The 22,706-nt window shown below is 41.6% G+C and overlaps 1 pseudogene; it reads left to right on the top strand.

Moving 5' to 3' along the window:
- The first annotated feature begins 15,367 nt into the window (after positions 1 to 15,367).
- Positions 15,368 to 16,319, top strand: LOC110328708 (annotated as a pseudogene).
- Positions 16,320 to 22,706: the final 6,387 nt, after the last annotated feature.

The following is a 22,706-nucleotide window of genomic DNA, read 5'->3' as shown; positions in this document are numbered from 1 at the left end:
CAGCACAGGGGAAGGCCAGGGCCAAGTAGTAGGAGTGGGTGGGTAGGGGAGCAGGGACGGGGGTGGGGTATAGGGAACTTTCGGGATAGCATTTGAAATGTAAATAAAGAAAATAATAATAAATAAAAAAATCCATAAAGCTATACCTCAAAGAGGAAGAGTTTGTTTTATTTTGTGCTGGTTTAAAAAAAAAAATGAATGCATACTTCATGCTTACCATAAAGCAAATAGCCAATGGTAGAACATCTTATCCATGACTGGGTCTACTGCATGAAATAGGGTCTATGGGGGAAGCGACTAAAGTGACTTGGGCCCTTTGTATCTTCCTAGCAGACTTGTCACAGGAAAGGCAATTATCAGCTGTGCTTGAGTTGTGGTCTCATATCCTATGCAAGTGGCTGAGACAGCTCACTAGTCTCCAAATAAGGGTGTCCAGCACAGTCCGGAGGTGTGCCCATCACTCACAATTCATTTATTCTTCTGTGATAGGACCCCACTCCTGCAGAGGCCCAGGGCATTGGTTTTATATCCACATGCAGAGATCCCCACTTAGAAGTTAGTGTTGCCCCTAGCAACCAGCTCTCTCTCCACACTGCTTTGAATGCAGACTGCCTGAGGAAGACTGCTCCTCAGAACTGATTGCTGAAAGACCTCCTATCACAATGTGAACAAAACATTTTTAAACAGAAAATTTAACAAGACTTTAAAACAAAGATCCAAAGTATTTTTATCACATCCTGACGACGTGTTTGCCGAGTGACTGGAGGGGCACTCTCTGTACTTTGCAAAAGAAGAAAGACAAAAGATGGGGGCAGATCATAAAACCCTCCCTGTTCTGAGACCTGAAGGGTAGAACCAGGAGGACATGATATCCTTAGGAAGCCCCCTCATGCAGCTCTAAGCCCATAGTAGGTGCTGTTAACGTGCTTGAGGAAATCAAGACAAATACCCAAATGAAAGAAAGAGCTTTTGAAAAAAATCAGTTATTCACGCCATGGGTGTGAGAGGGTCTGCACCAAGTACCACAAACATTGAAGAGAGTAAGATGTAGCCCTTGCCTTTTAGTCAGAAGAATAATAAATAATTGAATTAAACTGGTGCATTTGAGCAGCTACATTATACCTGTTGTTGTTTCTGAACTCTGCATCTCCTTTTCAGATCACCATCTCCAATTCTCAAGCATCACTGCACTGCCAGACAGGAAAATGTGATGAGTATGCTGGGGGACAGGGGTGGTGGTGAGAACATGCAAGGGTATTTGTCAACACTCCTTAGTTGCCAATGACAAGTCCCAACTCATAGGAACAAAAACAAAGCAGCAAATGCATTGGCTCACATAATTAGGAAAACTGTGAGACCCCAAACGACAACAAAAGAACCTGCTTCCCCATGGCACCTTATCCTTCCGTGCTTTCACAGTCTTAAGTCTGACACCAAGTGTGATGGCCGCATTTAGTCCATCCCTAGTTCTAGGACTAAGGTACCCATGCCAATGCAGCAAATTTATAAAAAGAAAATCTTTCTAATGAGGAACAGAAAATGGGTTTGACTTTTTTAGGAGCCCATCCAATTGAATAGATGCTCAACACAGAGAATGGCGAGGAAGGAAAGCAATGCTGGATTGCAGCCCCCAGTCCCCTGGGCCTTATAGGTGTCTGAAAAATGACAGCTTGGACTTCAAGCAAAGCTCAGCTCTAGGCATCATCAAACTCCGGACCATCAGCACTGTAACGCTGAGACCAAATAAAGGCAGATATGCTCAAGGTAGGATAGACTGAGACTGCTGGGATGTTGCCAGGACAGTGAATAAAGCTTAGGACACAAAAGTGAACCTGGTTCGAATCTTAACTTACCTTCTTCAAGATACTAAGCTTTTCTAAGGTTAACAACTCCTCAGCCATTAAACGGGCTAATACCTGCCTCATAAGTGGTAGGGGCCACTAAAGAGCTAAATCCAAACATAATTGTGTTCTTTAATTCCATATCTTTTTTCATCTTCAATAATCCTCTCTTCTAATTCTCAAGCATGGGTCTATCCATTCACCCATATTCTATCCCATATGTATTAAGCACTTGCTCTGAGAAATGTGCAACATGTTAAGAAATACTGTTATTAATAAGATAGACCTCCTGACCTTTTCAGGTATCCAAACCTTTGACATTGCAATATAACATTTTTATCTACAAATATGGTGAGCCACATTCACAGCTATTCTAGAATGTATCTGCCCAAAGTACTAAAACAAATAAGAGTAACAAAACAATTCTGAAATACAATGTATATGGAAGTATATAAACTTACAAAGAATCCCCAAGAATCTGTTAAGACTGCGGTTTTTGTTTTATACCCAACACAATAGTCCCCCCTTATCTACTGTTTCACTCTACATGGTTACATGTAATCAACTCGGCTCCAAAACTATTAACTGGGAACTTCTAGAAATAAATGTTTTAAGCAGTGCACTGTTCTGTGTAGTATACTGAAACCTTAGTCATGATAACTTCTAGAAATAAATGTTTTAAGTAGTGCACTGTTCTGCATAGTATATTGAAACCTTATTCATGATCCAGACCACGAGGACGTAAAGCACTTACTGCTTAGTTCACATACAAAGTAGAATTGTGGTCCATAAGATCAACAGTATATGTGAATGAACATCTCTTCAGGGAAATTGAGAAGGAAAAAAGAAGTTGTACTAATTTGGTTATTGCACCTCAGACTGCAAAAGTTATGAGCCCTGTATGTGACAAACGCTTGCTGAATGTGAAAAAAAAAGGGGGGGCTTGAAATTTGGCTAACTAGACAGAGCAGAAGCATAATGCATATAAGATTCTGTCTCTATCTGTTATTTCAAACACCAGTGAGGTCCAAAATGTATTTTCTGCTTATCAGGGTAGACTGCTGCCTCTCACTAAATTCTCATAACAACTGGATAAGGTGTGTTGTAATTCTCTTATATATAAAAAAAAATGACATGTTGTATCAGGAGCATGGCTGAAATGACCATAGTTGGTGAAAGACAGGAATAAATTCTACTTTCTATGTTGTTAGAGTCTCATGTACCATAAAGAGCATCTTGATAAAGGATGGGTGGGATGCCCGTCTTGGTGTTATTTTCTTTCCTTCCTTCTTTCTTTCTTTCTTTCTTTCTTTCTTTCTTTCTTTCTTTCTTTCTTTCTTTCTTTCTTTCTCTCTTTCTTTCTCTCTTTCTTTCTTTTCTTTTCTTATCTTTTCTTTTTTGTTTTGTTTTGGTTTGGTTTGTTTGTTTGTTTGTTTGTTTTTCAAGAAAGAGTATCAGAGTATCTCTGTGCAGCTCTGGCTGTCCTGGAACTTGATCTATAGACCAAGCTGGCCTTAAACTCAGAGATCCACCTGCCTGTGCCTCAAGAGTGCTAGGATTAAAGGAGTACACTACCACCACCCAACCTTGATGTTATTTTCACGTATTCACAGTGACCATTAAAGAAATAGCAACCACAGATTGAGAACACAGAAAGGGTGGGAAAAGTACTTACTAATTACCATTTCTCCTTCACTGTGACAAAATACAAGAACAGTTTTTAAAAGGAAGGCTTCATTTTAGCTCAAGGTTTAAGAAAGGATACAATCCATCTTGGTAGGAAGGGATGGATGTGGGAGCATGAGGCTGCTGGTCATACTTTATCAATTGGGAAGAATAGAGAAAGACATTCTGGTGCCTAACTTGCTTTCTCCCTTTTATTTAGGGATGGTACTACCTGAATTCAGGCTGGGTCTTTCCTGCTCAATTCAGCCTCTCTAGAAACATCGTCGCAAATACATCCAGAGGTGTATCTTCCAGGTGATTCAAAGTTCCATGCAGTGGTGGCGCACGCCTTTAATCCCAGCGCTCGGGAGGCAGAGGCAGGCGGATTTCTGAGTTCGAGGCCAGCCTGGTCTACAAAGTGAGTTCCAGGACAGCCAGGGCTACACAGAGAAACCCTGTCTTGAAAAACAAAACAAAACAAAAAAGAGTCAGGGCATGAGTCCAGGCTGTTTGACACATCCTGAGCAGAACTGTCTAGAACAAAGTGTGGAATACTGTCTCACCATAGTTCTTGGAATCCTTATTCCAGTCTTGCCAGAGGTTTTGCAGAATCCTTCATTTTCACGGAACACTTAGAACTCTGGCCCAATACCCAAGATGCATACTGAATTTCAAGTCTGGTATGTCTTCTGTTTCACTTCCTCTTCTTTGAAGTTTTAGGGTGGTCTTTGATTCCATTTTCTCAGTCTCCACACTGCCTTCACTGGAGGTAAATACTGTATATGGTTTGCCCAGACATGACACAACCCATGGGCATAATGAGAGGGACACAGTTGTAGAATGTCACTTCTGCTATCCATTGGTCATGGGACCTAAGAGCCTAGTCATAGCTCACAGTCCCTTTTTCTTTCTTTCTTTCTTTCTTTCTTTTCATCTCTCTATCAGAAAAAAAAAAGCTAACCAATTTTCAATTCTTTTCATTTAAAGAAGCATGATGAATATTTGCCTCTCTATGGTCTTGGATCATCAAGGAAGATATATGAGGTGCATCAGGTCACAGAAAGCTGCCTGATCCACCCAGAGGCATGATGGTGTCTGTTAATTGTGCCTCAGTGGCATTGTGCCACCTTTGTATTCCCAGAATCAGAGTCACCTTCTACCTTAGAGTGACCTTCACTGGAACTAGTGGAGAGAGTTGGCATATCAGAATAAAACCCCACTTTGTAGCCAATGGTCTATTTGGGCTGGAATCTCATCTCTTCTGCTTCTGGTGTGTATGATCTAGGAAAGTCCCTTAACTTCCATCGCCCTCAGTTTTCTCATCCAGCAAGACTGGTGACCATGGTAACGCCGTCTCTTATGCCAAAGGATGAGTTTGACTCACAGATGGTTTCCTCTATGCAAATACATTTTGTCAACTGTAATGGTGAGTAAATGCTTCTTGATGTTCTTTGTGACTGTTATTGATAAAGCTGGGAGATGGGCAGCGAGTGTCCTAGAGACCTCATGGGACATTTCCAGAAGCACGCTGAGACAAAAGGAAAGGCTTTGTATAAAGTAAAGTCATAAACAGCCCTGTTACAAGGGACAGCAGAAAATATTGGCCTTTAGAATTAAGGTTCCCCCAAACCCTCCTCCATCCCAGAAAAACTGTAAAATAGTTGCAGGAAGAAGAGTAGGGGGAACAAATGGGACATTTTCCCAGCTGGGCAGGAGGACGCTGATTGAGTACAATCAATGCCACCAGCCTGCTAACGAGACCCAATCAGGCGGGGCGATTAGAGATATTCTTCAAGGAAAGAAGCCTGACAGCTGCAGGAAACTCTCTGAATTTCTAGAGGATAGAAGACTGGAGAGATAGTGTGCTGAGGCAGAAAGATGGGGGAGGGCGGGGCGGGAGGAATGGAATCAGCAAAGCTGGCATTCCCACCTAACTCTTCCATGAAGTCAAAACAGGGAGAAGGTGGGGTCCTGCTGCTTTCTCCACTTTTGTAGGCCTCCATGTTCATGGTCACTCCCTGTCATTTCCCTCCTCCTGCTGGATCAGAGTAGTTATACTTCCCTGCAACTGCCTGAGACAGCCAGGACTTAAGCACCTCAGGAGGACCCCAGCTCACATCGGCAAAACCCATTACAAGCTACAAAGCTTCCTCATATACAAGATCTTCCGGCCTACCAGAACCCCGTGGAGGCAGGGATTTTCAGTATCTTCCACGTTTGAAGGGTGAGTTTAATGCAGCTCACTTCAATACAGATTTACTGAGCATCAATTTCTCACTTAGCATTTATGGTAGCATTGAATTATATAGTGTCTGCTCTCAGGAAGCTCATCACATGGTGAGGAAACCATAGTCTGGCTTGCTGGTATGTGGTAGCTCTTCCTTCCAGTGGTATGGCAACAAACTCGTATAGGAAGAATTATTCATTTTAAAAAGTCATTTTGCAAAATATCAAAATGTCATTGATTCAGGCATGGATCAGTCAATAAGATACTAAAGCCACTGAGTGCAGATTGGATGAAGACTGGAGTATTTACAATCACGGAGTACAGAAGTCCAAAGCTCTCCCCATAGATTACTCATTCAACATCTAGAAGAAAATGGTAAACTTATAAGAAAGTTTAGAAGACAACATATAACCAGTTATCGAATTAAAGGAGGTCAGGTGGAGGATGAATTGATTCCACAGGCTTCTCAATGTGACAGACTAAAGCATATCATGCAATTTATGTAGTTGTCCTGTTGAAATTACCTGTGAAGAAACATGGACACACGACCACACTGAGAGACATACAACTGACATGGGAAGCCATTGATGTCATAAAAGTCTAAAGTTGAGAATCCCAGATAAGGAAACTGGTGGGATCTCATGACCGAAGGCCACACATGCTACTGCATCAAGCCCTATATCAGGAAAAGAATGTGTCCACGAAACTCAGTTACCATCTTGCTGTAGTGGTAAAACACCTTAACCAAAGCAATTTCAGGAAAACCGGTTTGTTCTGGCTCCAATTTCAAAAATATTATTCATCATGGTGGAGAAGTTTAAGATGGCAGAAACTTTTTTTTTTTTTTTGGTTTTTCGAGACAGGGTTTCTCTGTATAGCCCTGGCTGTCCTGGAACTCACTTTGTAGACCAGGCTGGCCTCGAACTCAAAAATCCACCTGCCTCTGCCTCCTGAGTGCTGGGATTAAAGGCAGAAACTTAAAGCGACTGACCATATCAAGTGCTTGATCAATACAGTCCAGAATCCCATACCCAGGGAATAGTCCCACCTCTAGTCACCCACTTCCTCCAGTGAGACTCCACTTCCTAAAGGGTCCACAACCCAGTGCCAGTGGCTGGGGACCAAGAGTTCAAACACAAGAGACTATGGGGGATATTGCACATTTAAACCATGCTACCACAGGACATTTGGGGGACAATTTGCCAAATTTTAAGTGTGGCGTACATAATAGATTCATACTTGGCGTGACTAGATGAGTGTATGGCAGAACTCAGCTATCTGCTTGACACCTAGTCATCAGTGTGTAAGAGATTTTACTTTACTCTTGAATCTTCCCTCCTTAATCGCACTTCCTACATTGGCCAATGTCACCATCACCTACTTAATGCTCAGCCCAAATGCCTAGAAGTCATGGTTGATCCGTCTTTTTCTCTTATCCCAGCTATTCCTTAATGACTATCTTCAATTTATATTTCACATCAATTTATTTATTTTCATTCCTACTGCCACCACTCTGGTCCAAGCCAACACAATCTTACAGGACTATAACACTAGTCTCTTCAATTTCTCCCGTAAGTCACCATTAGCAGTCGAGCTAAAGAAAGTGCATATTGATACAGTAATCGCTCTTCCTAAAGTTCTCCGAAGTTCTCTTTAACCTCAGAAGGAAATCCTGGAAGTGTCTCTCTTCTCTGAAAGTAAACTTCATGTCCTTTATTCATAATACTAAATTCTGACATCCAAACACAGAGTATCATCATGTAAGTGGCTGAAATACAGCACAAAATGTATTCTCAAATTTCAAGGTATCTTCTAATAAGACTAGGGAGTCAGATGGGAAGACACATGATGTTGAGAATGAAAAGAGGGTAGATAGGCAGAATATAATTAATGTGAGGACATTATGCCTCTACATTTTGTAGTCCTCTTAGTGGACAGTGCAGAATCTATAGGAGCCCTACAATGCTTGACTAGGGGCCTCCTATATGCTCAGCAGTCCTACTTTGGGCTTCTCTAGACAGCATTTCCAACTCTCATACATATCTACCCATGGCAACGTACTTCTAGATCTATAAACTAGACTCGAGTCTCAACCTATCCCAAAGGGCAAAATGCCAAATGTGAGTCGTGGAATGGTTATTATACACTTCAAGAGCTACATTAATTTTCCAATTTACACAAATAGGAATCTGGGGAATATCTGTGGAAGCAGATATTAGAAGAGTGGGATGAGGTGGGGAGAATATAATGGTAGGTCTGGCTAAATTTATTGATGTGGCTCCACCAGGCACGAAGCCGAGATTCACTCTTAGCTTAAAGGGCTAGGAAGGGTTTTAATTATTTACTGGATAGAGAGTTATATGAGTTGGTGAGTTGTTTCGTTGATTTGTTGGTTAACTGAAATATGGATCCAAATATGTTCTATAGTAGTTGAAGGCAAGATATCAAAATTCCCTTGGTATGTTATAGAGAATGCTATCTAAGCACATGGAGAAATATGAATATTGAGGGAATTTATCATTTAAGACCTATTTATATATCCCAGAAGAATAAATAATATATAATCATAATATACATACATATATATATATATATATATATATATATATATATATGAGAAATTAATGTATGAGGGAAATGACAGCATCTTTAAAGAGTTCATTGGTCCCTCTTTATGGTAGGTCTGAAATTACAATAGCTACTGATACCGCTTAACCGTGATCCTTGAGTGCAATGGGTATCATGGGACAATAGGTGGCAGGTTCCATGTGTTTCACTTCATTACTAAAGACCAGGTGGGAATGGATACTACAACAGGAAACAGTTTGACCTCAGAGATCCATGTCATTACTCCTAGAAAAGAAATAAGCCTATAGTCTTCTAAACTGCCACATGATCCATATGGGCAAAAGAGTTTTTAGACTAGTGAACAGATGTTTTATTTTAAGCACACAGATAGTCAAGACCCCTGAATCAATTTCCAGGCCTTAAGGAGCCAGTTTATAGACTCTGAATGAAAGAGGAGAACCAAGGTCTCTTTAGGGAAAGACCTCATTACAATTGCCCAAAAATGTATACTGTTAATCTTTCTCCCAGCATTCCCCACAAGGATAGACAGTCTTTAACCAAGGTAAGTGTGCACTGATGAAAGAGAAATAGTCACAGTATTTAGGGATTTGGGGATTGGTTCTGAACTGACACTCATTTTTAGCAAACTAAAAATGTCACTGTAGTTAACCAGTCAAGGTAGGATCTTATGGAAGCCAGATAATTGATCAAATCTGAGCTTCCAACCATCTCTCTGTGGTTCCAGTCAACCCCTGAACTTGTCTTGTAGTTATTTTCACAGTCCTGGGATGTGCAATTGAAACAGACATAGTCAGGAGCTGGCAGATTGCCCACAATGGCTCCCTGTCTTGTGGAGGAAAGAATATTATGGTGGGAAAGGTCAAGTGGAAGCCACTAGAACTGTATCTCCCTTCAGAGGCAGCAAAGCAAAAGTCATGCAGCATTTCTGGAGGAAGTCCAAGACTAATGCTGTAGGGGAGAGAAAGATGCCTCTTACCCGTCCCGAGGGTCATGCTAATGCCCTTTATCAAAACAGATCAACAAGAGAAAAGGCTAACAATTAGTGTAACCAAATTTTTACAAAACAGGAGAGCCCTGAGAAATGAAATTCTAGAGGCCTCAAGAAAACTGGATCTTTATGTAAAATTTAATGAAACCAAGAAACACAATTGTACAAAAAGACGGTATGTACCAATGATAATAACAGGGCATGGGGGATGGACCTTATTTTCTTCTCCTGCCATTGTCAGTGAAATGCTCTGATGAAAGAAACTTAATAGAGAAAGGTTGGTTCTGGCTCACAGGTCAATAGCCCATCATGGTGAGGAAGTCAAGGCACGGGGGCTTGAGGCAGCAGCTCATGTCCTACCCATGATCTGGAAGCATAGAACATTGCTGCTGCTGCCCGATTCCTTCCCCCAGTTTATCCAGTCCAGGACTCCAGGCAGGGAGTGATGCAATTCACACTGGGGAGGTCTTCCCACCTCAATTAACTCAGTCACTATGATCCCTCAAAGGCATACCCAGAGGTTCATATCCCAGGGGATTCTTAGGTTCTGTCAAATTGACAGTACCAACCATGACTCTAGGTATAAAACAAAGCTCTTCTAGAATAGACTCTTATGAGCTACTTCAAGTGAGAGAAGTCAGAGAACTTCCTTATGGCTTCAGAGGAGAAATATAAGGGAGGATCAGAGGCAACTCCTGGAGTCTGCTCTTTCCTGGACTTCCTAGGTTACCGTGTTCTAAAGCGTGAAAGGATGCAGGAGTGTGTACCCCAAACCAGAGCTCTATTTAACTTACCTTGTCAGCACACAAAGGAATCTCAGAGAATGATGATAGATTATCATAACTATGTAAGCTTTGTTTATGGTGTCAGCTAGATGGTAATTTCATGAAGAGCTGGGGCAAGTGAGATTCATCAGAAGGCTCTACTCTAAATCAAAGTCTAATATACTGTGGTGTCTTCCCTTAAAACCAGAATCTGTGTACATGGAAATCAGAGAGTGAAACTGGGAGTGGCCTCGTTAGCTATTACACTTTGATCTATAGCAAAGTGGTTGTTTCTCATCCCTGTCACTTTAGGCTCTGGTGGTCCAGAGGTCTTCTATGAGGGGAACAATGCTCCTACAAGTGAAGAAAATACTGATCCCATTGCTAACAACTGCTCCCCAATCTCAAATCTCTGAGCCAACAGACAGTGAATGTGCAAACATATTAGCGTGAATGATCACTCTTGATTACCAAGTGGAATCTGGGGTGTTGGTACACAACAGAGATCTTTTAAAGTGCACCTGGAAGACAGGAGATCCTACAGGGTTCCTCTTAAGCATATTTATGCCCTACCATTGAAGTCAACTACAACTTAGCTCAAGAGGGTTGCTAACCCTCAGTTAACAAGGGGTCGCTAAACCCTTCAGAAGTGGAAAAAGTTACCCTGATAAGGAAGATGCTCACTGAGGCAAAAGAAATATGGACTGGACAGTAGACGAAAGTAATTGTAGATACCAGCTGTGTCCTTAGGACCTTACAAAGGTTGTAAAGGATTTGAGTATGTCTTCCTAATTTTATAATTTGTATAGACTTGTATTGAAGCTGTGTATGAGAGATAGATAGATAGATAGATAGATAGATGTTAGATAGATAGATAGATAGATAGATAGATAGATAGATAGATAGATAGACAGATATAGATAGATAGATAGATAGATAGATAGATAGATAGATAGATAGATAGATGTTAGATAGATAGATGTTAGATAGATAGATAGAGAGATGTTAAATAGAGAGATAGATAGATAGNTGTGTGTGTGTGTGTGTGTGTGAGAGAGAGAGAGAGAGAGAGAGAGAGAGAGAGAGAGAGAGAGAGGAGATAGGCAGGCAGGCAGGCACAGATTATTTTTATTTTGTTGGGTGACTTAATATTGTTCAAAATAGATTATACCTATACAAACTAAGATGTCTACAATATTACTAGATAATATAAACTTTTAGGGCCACCAACAAATGCACAATTTGGTGACCTAAACATAGTCATCTAGCACATGACCATATTCTAGAAATAAAGCTGCAACTAGGAGAATTGAAAAGCTTCCACCAACACCAGAGACTTTTATGGTGTCTGAGTGACAGTCCATATTATGTTCCTTTGTCAATTGACCTATCTTGGTCCTCTGATAACCTAATTCACTGTGACAGACAATGATATAACCAGATGGTAGCCATGATTGCAGGTGATGAAGCAGATATAGTCTCTATACAGGATTATGAACTCACCCTGAAATACAACTACAGACCCAGGCAACAGATTTTTGATCCTATTAATAGGAAATATATTTAAAATTTGCATTTACATGGAAATGGCAGTAATGCACCAACCCAGTCTTTCCCAAGAACTATACTGTCCACAAGAACCTTCTATAGGTTATTAATGTGGTCTACTATATTGATTGGACTAAGTATGCCAGAGTAGAAATTAGCCTTAAAATTGCTTTCTAAGCATTTTTGTAAAGCGTAGGAGTTTTTTTTCCAAGTTTATTACACACTGATTCCTAGATTTAGTGTCATTCTTCACTTATAACTAGATGAAAAGTTAAGGGTGAAATACTGACTTTCTCCATATTAAATACATGTAAGAGCCTTTGATTCCTGTTTGTAAAATTATCTAAACTAGATGGGACTGATAATGATCCTGTTCTTAGGTAATAATGTCTGTTTAAATAATTTCTATTTCTTTTAATGATTCAATGCTCAGAGTGAGGAAACCAATCTCAGTCTTGTAATAAAAATAGAAAAGAGTTTAAGACCATTTCAGGCACCTTGTAGAGTTTGTTTTCAATGTTAATCCAAAATACAGGAAGCAGTATTTTTTTTCTAGATCACTCTTTAGCTTTTCATTAATCAATCTTAATACTCTGTCTTACAAACTTATAAGTAAACTCATATTCTTTTTTAATGAAGGAAATAAATTCATGGCTTACTACACAGAGGTCACAAACATCAAACTAACCTACAAAATTAATAGCTTTTATGTAACTCTTCATGTGAGTTCAAACACACCCTGATGTATTTAAACTGGTTAGGTGAGTGAAAGCCATTGGTCATTAACATAGATGTCACAACAATACCAGATTGCTACTAAACCTTCTGAAGTTTCTAAAGTGAGGGAAACAAGAATTTTTCTGAGAAAAATTCCATGAAAATCAGATCTCTGGTATGTAGGTGGTTTTAGGATTTCCTTGCTTGAGGCACAAACATTCTGCTAAGACATAAGGTGAATTCTGTATCTCACACTTCTTATCACTACAAGGAAAGCATTTGGGATATAAATCTCACTCAATAATTCGGCTTTGACCTATTATAAATCAAAGATACATTAGTCAGATTTGTTATCCCTAGGATCAAATACTTGATAGAAGCAATGCAAGAGAGTGAAGGTTTATTTTGTTTCTGGTTTCAGAAATGTTAGTGCATCCTGGAAGGGAGGGTGCGACATAGAGTCTCCCATCATGGCAGACAGGAAATAGAATATAGTAGCAACCAGAAGAGCAAGGAAAAGACACAGCCTCCAAGGATTTGTTCCCTATGACCTTCTTCCTCTAACCTGGTCCAACCTGCAGCAATTTCACCATCTCCCAAAAGTGTATTCAAACTCTGAGTCCATCAATGGGCAAAACCAACCATTAGATCATAACCTGTGATCTAATGCCCTTATGATCTAATGTCCTTTGGAATATCTGATCTCATGCCCTTATGATCTAATGTCCTTTGGAATATATGATTTAATGCCCTTATGATCTAATGTCCTTTGGAATATATGATTTAATGCCCTTATGATCTAATGTCCTTTGGAGTATATGATCTAATGTCTTTATGATCTAATGTCCTTTGGAAAGGTCCTCACAAACACATCCAGTCAGGGGCTTCTTTAATCTCCTAGGCGATCTCAGTCCAATAAAATAGATGTATCTACTAACCACCCCAGAAGCCTTTCAACACAAACGGATTCTCAGCACACCCACCAGTGTGTGAGCCTACTGTTGTGCCACCCAGACCACACAGAGAGACAGAGAGAAGGAGCCAAAGAGTATAATGGCATTCTAGAGAAGTTTCGTTTTTAATATTTTTGTAGGTATTAATAGAAGTGGCCCATGGCCTGATACTGGGTCACAGCTCAGACTGTGATCATGATGTATCCAGTGACATTTGTACTGATCTAGATATTATCAGATTGAGCAAGTTCTGCATTGCAGGATGCAGCAGCTGTGCATCACACAATAGATATGGCATGGTTTAGGTTTAGTCAAAGTAGATGAGGAATGGCACATGTGAATTATTAATTCAGTTTTAATGAGTTTTTCTCTACTCAGAACACTCCTGACATTATATATGTGACATTTCTTTTATACTAAAAAACCAGTTAACCAACTCCTTGGACACAAAGTAATATTCTTTCATTCAGTTCAAACCTAACACTATCTAGTGATGGCATCAGACCCCATGAGTCAATGGCTCAGTTTCACACACTGTCACACTTGGAATGTGAAAAGTCCCAGGACTTTGAGACACCTGATCTAGTTGATTAAACATTGGGGATTCACACAACTACCACCATTAGAGATTATATAGTTTACTATAACAGCTCACTGAACCCTGGAAACTCATTACTTACTATCATGATCTTATTTTAAAAGATATAAAACATCTAAATAACCCCAGATAAAGAATTATACAGGGAAGTTATATAGGCAAAGGTCTATGTTCCCAACCCTCTTCAGGGGCTCTGCTCTTGTACCTGATATATTCACCAGCTCAAAGCACTGTATTTAGATTTTTTTTGTAGCTCTCTCCTTGTGTAGACACAGGTGTTTGAATCATTGGCCCATTGGTGACTAAATTGAATAATCCACCTTCTCTCCTCTTTCTGGGGATTGGGGGTAGAACTAAAATTTCCAACTAAGAACAATTCAATTCCCCTAATATGAGTTCTCCATCCTGAAGCCAGTAGGACTCTTAGGTACCCTTATTTCATTAACACAAAAAGCTCTTGTATCACTCTGGAGAGTCCAAGTGCCCTGGAAATTCCATGCTAGGAACCAAGAGAAAAGCCCACTGTGTGTTTCTAATTACATCCCGATTGCATTGGCTAGTATGCAGGACATCTCCATCAGTCATAAATACCTCTGTTCGCTGATGCTTTGGCTCATATTTATTACTTACAAGCTCGTAGTACATATGGCCATGAAGGGAAACCAGAAGATGTCAGGATGCTTTGTTTAAAGTGCAATATGTAAGTATTAGCTCTACCCACCCCGCCACACACACACACACACACACACACACACACACACACACACACGTAATTAAAGTCCTGCTTAAGAGTAACTGAAGAACATTCCCCCAGTGTTAGAAATCCCCAGTAGGTACACAAGGAGTACTGGGCTTTGTCTTGAACTGGAGATATAGAAAAGAAGCCTGAGCACAGAACTCCTGAGTGGCAGTTGGCTTGGCTTTTAAGAGCAAGGAGAGAGCACAATTCGAAGCTGGGCAGAAAGGAGGCCTGGTGAAGAAATAGTAAATTACCCATGTCCTTTGCTTCTCCTCACATTCACTGAACATAACCCTCTACTGAAGGAAATCTCTATCTCAGATGGATTTTTCCAGAGGAATTAGACATCTAGTCTCCTCCAGTGCTGATGCAGTGATCCCAGGAAGGAAGCAGCAGTGGTCAAAGGGAGGGAGGGAGATGAGAGAGCCCAAAGCACATATCCTCACCATGGCTGACACAGTTGCTTCCACCAATGGCTGCTATTCTAGCACTAGAAACCACCCTGATGCAAAACAACGTCTCAAGGGGACCAACCAAACATTTGGAGATCCCTTATTCTCATGAAGGATCTTAATTTGTCCTTACTGGACTCACCCACTATTTTAGAGTTTGTCTTCCATTTTAGTTTGTTCTCTGCTATTATAACAGAATATCACAGATTGGGTAAATTATAAAACAAGAAAGAACACCCTTCCTACACCCAGCTGAGACTACTCAAGAGCTGCGGTTCACCACTTCATGATTTTCTGCCAATTCTGGGGAAAGATGGCAACTAATGATGTTGTTCTGAAGAGACTGGAGCAGAAGGGTGTAGAGGCAGATCGGATCATTGAAAATCTCAAGCAGCAGGTTGCTCTTCTAACAATATTGCAGGCAACTTTGAGAGAAGAAAAGAAACTTCAAGTTGAGAATGCTAAACTGAAAAGAGAAATAGAATAATGCACGCAAGAGCTAATTCAGGCAGAAATTCATAATGGCGTGATGCAAGTACCTGTTCCATATAGTACTTCACTAGAGACTAATTGTACTGTTTCTGAAAGTATAATACCATCTCCATCAGTAACAATCACCACCTCTTCTAGTACAAAAGAACAGATCAAAGGAGGGTGAGGAGAAGAAAAGGATGTAAAAGAGAAGACTGAGAAGAAAGGAGAGAAAAAGGGGAAGCCCCAGTCAGCAACAGCAAGTGCTGACTCTAAGCCTATCAATGAAGGTATAGTGAATGGATCTTCGAATTGCTTGTATTGTTACCGCCGAGTAAACCCCCAATGCAGATCCATTGTATGTCAAAGAAGTAGATGTGGGAAAAGCAGGCCCACGGACAGTCCTCAGCAGGCTGGTGAATCATGGTCCTCTAGAACAGATGCAAAATCAGATGGTGGTTTTTTTACTTTGTAATCTGAAGACTTCAAAAATGTCTCAAGCCATGGTGATGGGTGCCAGTTCACTAGAGAAAGTGGACATTCTGGCCCCTCCCAACGGGTCCCTTCCTGGAGACAGAATTATTTTTGATGTTTTCCCTGGAGAGCCTGACAAGGAGCTGAACCCTAAGAAGAAGATCTGGGAGCAGATCCAGCCTGACCTGCACCCTGGTGATGAGAGTGGGGCCACATACAAAGGGATTCCCTTTGAGGTGAAGGGGACGGGAGTTTGCAGGGCCCAAGTCATGGCTAACGGCAGAGTTAAATAAGTGCTCTGTAACTGAAAGACATTGGTGAAACCTTAATAACAATGATGAGGAGTGAGTTTATCATTTACACATAAAAACAAAAGAACAACAACAAAAAAAAAAAACAAGAAAGAGTCACTTGGCTCAATTCTAGAGGCTAGAAAGTAAGAGAACATCGTACCAACATTAACCTCTCTCCCCCTGCATCTCTCTCCTTATATAGCTCCTCACTCATGACCCTCTCACCTGTGAAAGGTTTGACCTCTTAATGCTCTTACAATAATGATTAAACGTTAGAGTGAAATTTGGAGGGGTCATTAGAACCATGGTAATTTCTTTACCTTCACTGGCATCCAAGAGCTTATATTATGCACCATTCATAAAGCTCTAATCTGATGACCAAGAAGGAAAACCCATAGCTTCTTTTGGCCACGACTATGAGACACACGTGTAAACCAATGACTCTACCACCCAGAAACAGCAAACCTAACTGAATAGTAGAGTGGTTTTGTTAAAGGTTCATCTAAGAAGCTGGTCAAAGGAAAAGTACCCTGTGAGCTGAGAGAGTCACTCTTCTCCAAAATGCGCTCAGTGTGCTAAATAAAGTAAGGACCTTACCAGCCTAGGGACCAAGGAGTAGAGATGAGAACAGACTTTCTCATCGCTTTCTGGAACACACGTGTAGAGTTTGTTCTTTCTAACTCCATAACATTTCAGGAAGGCAGGCGTAAGACCTGACCCCAGGTGCAGAGCTCTCAATCTGGGAACTGAGTGAGCATGTCACTGAACTGAAAGCCGTGAGTGCTACCTGTCTGGATACTGTGGGTTCCGCCTGTCACTGGTCCAGGAGGGGTAAATAAACCTGGCAAGCTATTGGTAGTGGACACCCACCCCAATTTCTATGAGGGACTGAGACTATGACTATCTGATAAAGACAGGGAGGAGAGTGACTACAGGTTCCACCATGTGTCACAAGGTCATTCTATTTCCGAGATAATATTAAATTCGAAATTGCAGCAGCATCATTCAGCAATCGTTACCAAATTCTTAGCCTCCTTGGATATTATCCTGGTTAACAGTTCGTTGACTTGACGCTGGCTAGAGTCATTTGAGAAAGGGGAACCTCAATTGGAAAAATGTTTTCCCTGTTGGCAAGCCTGTGGATCATTTTCCCTGATGATGTGTAGGAGGGCCTAGCTCTCTGTGGACAGCACAATAAGAAAACAGACTGAGGAAACCAGAGCTCAGCAGACTCTTCCATGGCCTCTGCATCATCTCTGCCATGAGTTCCTTCCCTAAATCCCCTGGATGTTGGATTACAAGCTGTCCTGTGAAATAAAGTATTTCCTCTCCATGTTGCTCTGGGGTGATGCTTTATCACAGCAATAGACACCCCACCTAAGAAAGGTGAAAGACTAGGTGCTCTCCCAAGCCTGATCAGAACGTTCATCTTAGAAGGAGGATTATCCAGAATGCTCAAGTGAGGGAGGACAATGAAGGATATCACTCAGAACGTTGGGACCAGCCCGAGCCTGGGCAGCCAAAGCATGTTTTCTAACTCCAGCTTTGAGTATTCTCAGGTCCTAACTCAACTCTACGCTAAGAGAACTCTATGACTGATTGGGTTTGTACCTCCCCTCAGGGAGACAAAGGTCTCTCCATTCATAAAAATGGAACACTAACAGAAGCATAGAAGCAAGAAATATCAAATAGTGGTGTGCTGCTGGGACAGGATATGAGTGGGATGCTGGGAAAGGTGCTGAGTTTTATCTGACAGAACACAGAGACAGAGTCCAAAAGGTCTCAAACCCAGGACCACTCTTTATAAGTCAGCAGCACCTCTGTATCTTGCTTTTAAAACTGACCAAGAACCACAGAGTTAGAGTTTATTGATGGGGAAATATACACACCCTGCCACATCCAAGGATCAGTTTAAACTTGGCCTTAGCATATATTTTCAAGGAAAGACAAGTAACATGAAGAAGCCAAAACTAAGTGCCAAGAAAATCATAGCAAATTCATGCAGCTGGGGCTCCCAAAGAGGAAGCACTTCCACAAAGAGGACCAGGTAGGCAAAGACCCACCTGTCCAACTTGCGATAACCTTGGCTTCTCCAATACTCACAGCCTCGGAAGCTGCTCTTGGGGGTGGTCATTCCTTATTGTTGCATTTCATCAGACATGGTCTCACGCCAATTGTGACATGAGGGGTCATATTTATGTCCCATCTGAGTCCCAACCAAGAGCTTCCAGTGCAAATGAGAGTCCGATGAAGAGTGTGACATCATTTTGGATGGCCAATCTTTTCTCAACCACTTTAGTGCAAAGAGGCCATGGCAGCATGATGGAGTTTTTATTCTTGGGCTTGAACGCTCTCTCATCAAACACCTAACCAGCTAGAAGCAGATGTCAGCACTCGCCATTTCCAAGGGTACCAGTCAGCTACCTGGCAGGTTGATTACATTGGATCCCTTCCATCAAATGCAGGCAGAATTGCCCTCGCTGAGACAGACGCGTATTCTGGGTTAGGGATTCACTGGCCTTGCTTGTAATGCTTCTGCTAGCACCACTATCTGTGGGCTTAGGGACATCTTCTTCACTATCATGGTATTCTTCACAACATTGCTTCTAATCAAGGAATTCATTTCTCAGCAAAAGAAGTGTGGCAATGGGCTCGGGCCTATGGAATTCCTCTTATTATATCCCTCATCACCCAGAGACAACTGGCCTAAAAGAATGGTGGGGGGTGAGCACCTAATGTCTCAGTTGTGGTTCCAGTTGGGAGACAGTGCTCTGAAGTGATGGGGCTCTGTCATGCAGAATATAGTATATGCTTTGAATCTAGGATCAAGATACAGTGATATTTCTCTCATAGCCAGAACCGATAGATCTCAGAGCCAGAAGGGGGGCTGTAGGAGTGCCTCCCCTCATCATTACCCCAGTAATTCACTCCATTCACATAATTTTGGTCCCTATACTCAGATATTTAAGCTCTGATCCTCTTGAGGCCTTGGACTACAAGGAAGGAAAGCTTCCACCAGAAGAAAAAAAAAAAAATGGAATCAGAACAACCCAAATCATGGTGCCACTGAATTAGGAACCAAGACTCTTCTCCAGCTTACTGTATTCCTTGTGCCACTGAATCAACCGATAAGAAAAGGGGATTAGGTCAGCAAGGTGTCACACATCTGTAATCCTACTACTCTAGAGGCTGAGCTGAGAGGATTGTGAGTTCAAGGCTAGCCTGGCCTATATAGTGAGATCTTATCTCAAAAAAAAATTCTCTCTCAAACACAAAGGAAAAGAAAAAGATATTCCCCTATTAGTTCAGGGTGATTGGTCCAAAGAACAACTATGGTTTCTGAAAAGATTCTGGAGAGCCCAGGGCATTTGCTGTGGGCATCCCACACTATTTCCACAACTAATAACGAGTAAAAACTGATGGAAATTGTAGCAACCAAAAATATATAGGAACTCTCAGGTCTAAATCTCTCAGGAATGAAGGCTTGAAGTACCTTGCCAGAAAAACAAGTAGTGGGAAAAGGAAGATTACACATACGCACACGCACATACACACATATACACACACTACGCACACTCACACACACATAGACATACACCATACATAGACATAAACACACTCACACACATAGACACACACAAATCACACACACACACACACTACACATACACACACATACCACACACACATACACACCACAGACACAGATACATACCACAGACACACACAGACACAGAAACACCATATACACACAGACACACACCACACTCACAGACACACACACTCACATACATACAGACAATCATACCACACAGACACACACACTCACATACACACAAACACACCACACAGACACACACACTCACATACACACAAACACACCACACAGACACATAAACTCACACACACAAACACACCACAGACATACACACACTCACAGGGACACACATACACTCACCCACACAGGGACACACACTCACCCACACAGACAAACACACCACACATACACACACAGAAGCACAGACAAACACACCATACAGACACACACACACACACACACACACACACACTTTATGACCAATTACATCAACAAGGTTGACAGCAACCATGTATACTTGCTTCTTTCTGTGGATTATTTTATTTCATGCTCCTTTCCCTTACTACATTATAATGTGTCACAGATTCCCTTCACATTTACTCTTCAAAGAATAGGATATTCTAATGAAGGAACTGTGCTACCTTGCAGAAGAGTTAACATGGCCTGGTAACAGCATGGTTGTCACCCAAAGATGGGCACAAGAGCTGAAGCTTTGTGTGTCTTTATTTTGAGGAAACAATGGGAATATCTTTTTTCAGTGGTTTCACCATGTTAGGTAAAAGAACAGATCTTAACATGGTTGCCCGAATTCAAATCATGTTGAAAGTAGTGTGCAAATGTTGAGTATCCAAATGTTTCATCTGTGAAACTGCTGTCCCTTTAAGTATATCCTTCCAAAGTCACAACAGGGTGGTATTGCAGGATATTTGATCATATTGGGAACGCTGAGATTGTGAGCTAGAAAACCCTGGTTTTCCTTGTGGTGTGGCTCAGCCCTAGCACACATCTTTAACCTAAGACCTTTCTGTAAACAAGAGCTAAATAAAGTCAACAATAGGTCAAGAGGTAGAGCCAGCAAGCAGTTGACAGGAAGTAAATATAAGAAAACCCAGGAAAGAAAACAGAAGGTCTTTGGGTTGAAGGGTATTTAAGACAGCTTGGAGAAGGAGAAAAAACTTTGTCCTTCTGGGACATCAGTAGAACAGGAAGGTCACCTGGATGCTCTCTCTGCCTCTCTGCATGGGCAGGCTTTCACCACAGCATCTGGCTCCTGACTCGACATTTGGTAAATCAAACGTTTGCGATTTTGTTTTAAAAGCAGGGTGATGTCTGCTTTGCTGCCTTCTCCCTGTCAGCAAAGGCCTCTTGGTTGAGGTTGCTAAACGAGGACTACAAAGAGAAGAAGAGGAGGAGGGTGGGAACGAAGAGGAGGAAGAGAAAAGAAGGAGGCAGAAGTTATGATATGCCTGTTGAGTTACGCTTTGCTTTCTGCTTCTGTCAAACTAGCCCAGGGCTGCAATCATGTCACAGCAGCAGTTGGTTGATGCAGTTGGAAGCTTCCCCAATACAGCCCAGGTGTCCTTCAGCCAAGTAAAACCCCTCCTTAAAAGGTTTGAGTCCTAACCCCACAGGGCCATTCTGCAAACTCAGCAACACCAGCTTACATCAGTCAGGTAGGTCTCCCTCAGAGGTTCCCAGCGCTAATTCCATGATACTCCGCTGTTTTTTGTTGCCTTAACCGGGTGCCTGAAACTTTTGGCTACCTGGCAGCCTGTATATGAACTTGGTACATTTAAAATGTTTCCTGTAGTTGAGATGGCCCCTGTCTTTTGCTGAGACCTGGATGAGTGCAAATCTTAAGAAGAAACTGAACAACGGACAAAGGTGGAGCATGGCCTGAGCTGCGATGTTTGTTGCAAGCTCTCACACAAGTCTGAGACCAGCACACCCACCTTCCCCGTGATGCTCTGGCATCTTCAGGTGCAGAGCTCTCCGCATACCTGCTGTGTTTGCATCTCTCTTCTCCATTCCACTGCTAGGTGTCACAGCAAGGCCTCTTCTTTGGACCAATGGTGTGTAGTGAAAATGGACCTAGAGACATGGAGGAAGACAGGCTTTGAATGAAGCACCTAGAATAGGACTTTATGCTCTCCAGATGATAATTGGAAGGATTTTAAACTCAAGAGTCTGTGGAAATAGCACTACTTCAGGGGCTATACTAGAATGTTCTCTACTCCATCAAATTTCATTACCCCATCCCAAGATTCTTGCAAAGGAAAAGTTGTCCCCAAACTCTAAGGCCTTTCCTCTCTCTCTGTCCCACCAGGGCCACTGTAATAGCAAGGTTACCTCTGTTTGACACTCAGAAGAGAACACTATCCACATCTATGCCTCTACTACCATCACTGCCATTATAAGTCTCAGTTCTCAGAAAAGGGAGATAGTTAGCTAAAGAAGTGGAAGATAGGCTATAGAAACTTCTGGGACAGAAGACCTGAAGAAATTGTTGAAAAAGAAGGAAGTTCATGAGAAGAGAAACATGATTTGGGCCCAGAGCGCTCACATTAATAACTGGACACCATCCATTTAATACCTGCTGGAGTAGAAAGTCTAAGAAAAGAAAAGAAGAAAAGACTGCTCAGACCTGCTAACAGAATGCCACCCTCTCCTATTTGAGAGCAACATGATTGGCAAATTGATAAAGAGAGTCTGATAGGAAGGAAGAGAGTGTCTCCTGGGATAAGCTTGTCCTCAGTCTACTCCAGTGTAGGCTGTTGAAACCCGAACTA

This window comes from Mus pahari, chromosome 10 (assembly GCF_900095145.1).
Source record: "Mus pahari chromosome 10, PAHARI_EIJ_v1.1, whole genome shotgun sequence".
NCBI lineage: Eukaryota > Metazoa > Chordata > Mammalia > Rodentia > Muridae > Mus > Mus pahari.
The sequence above is the reverse complement of the archived record's forward strand: the minus strand, read 5'-3'. Positions and strand labels throughout refer to the sequence as shown.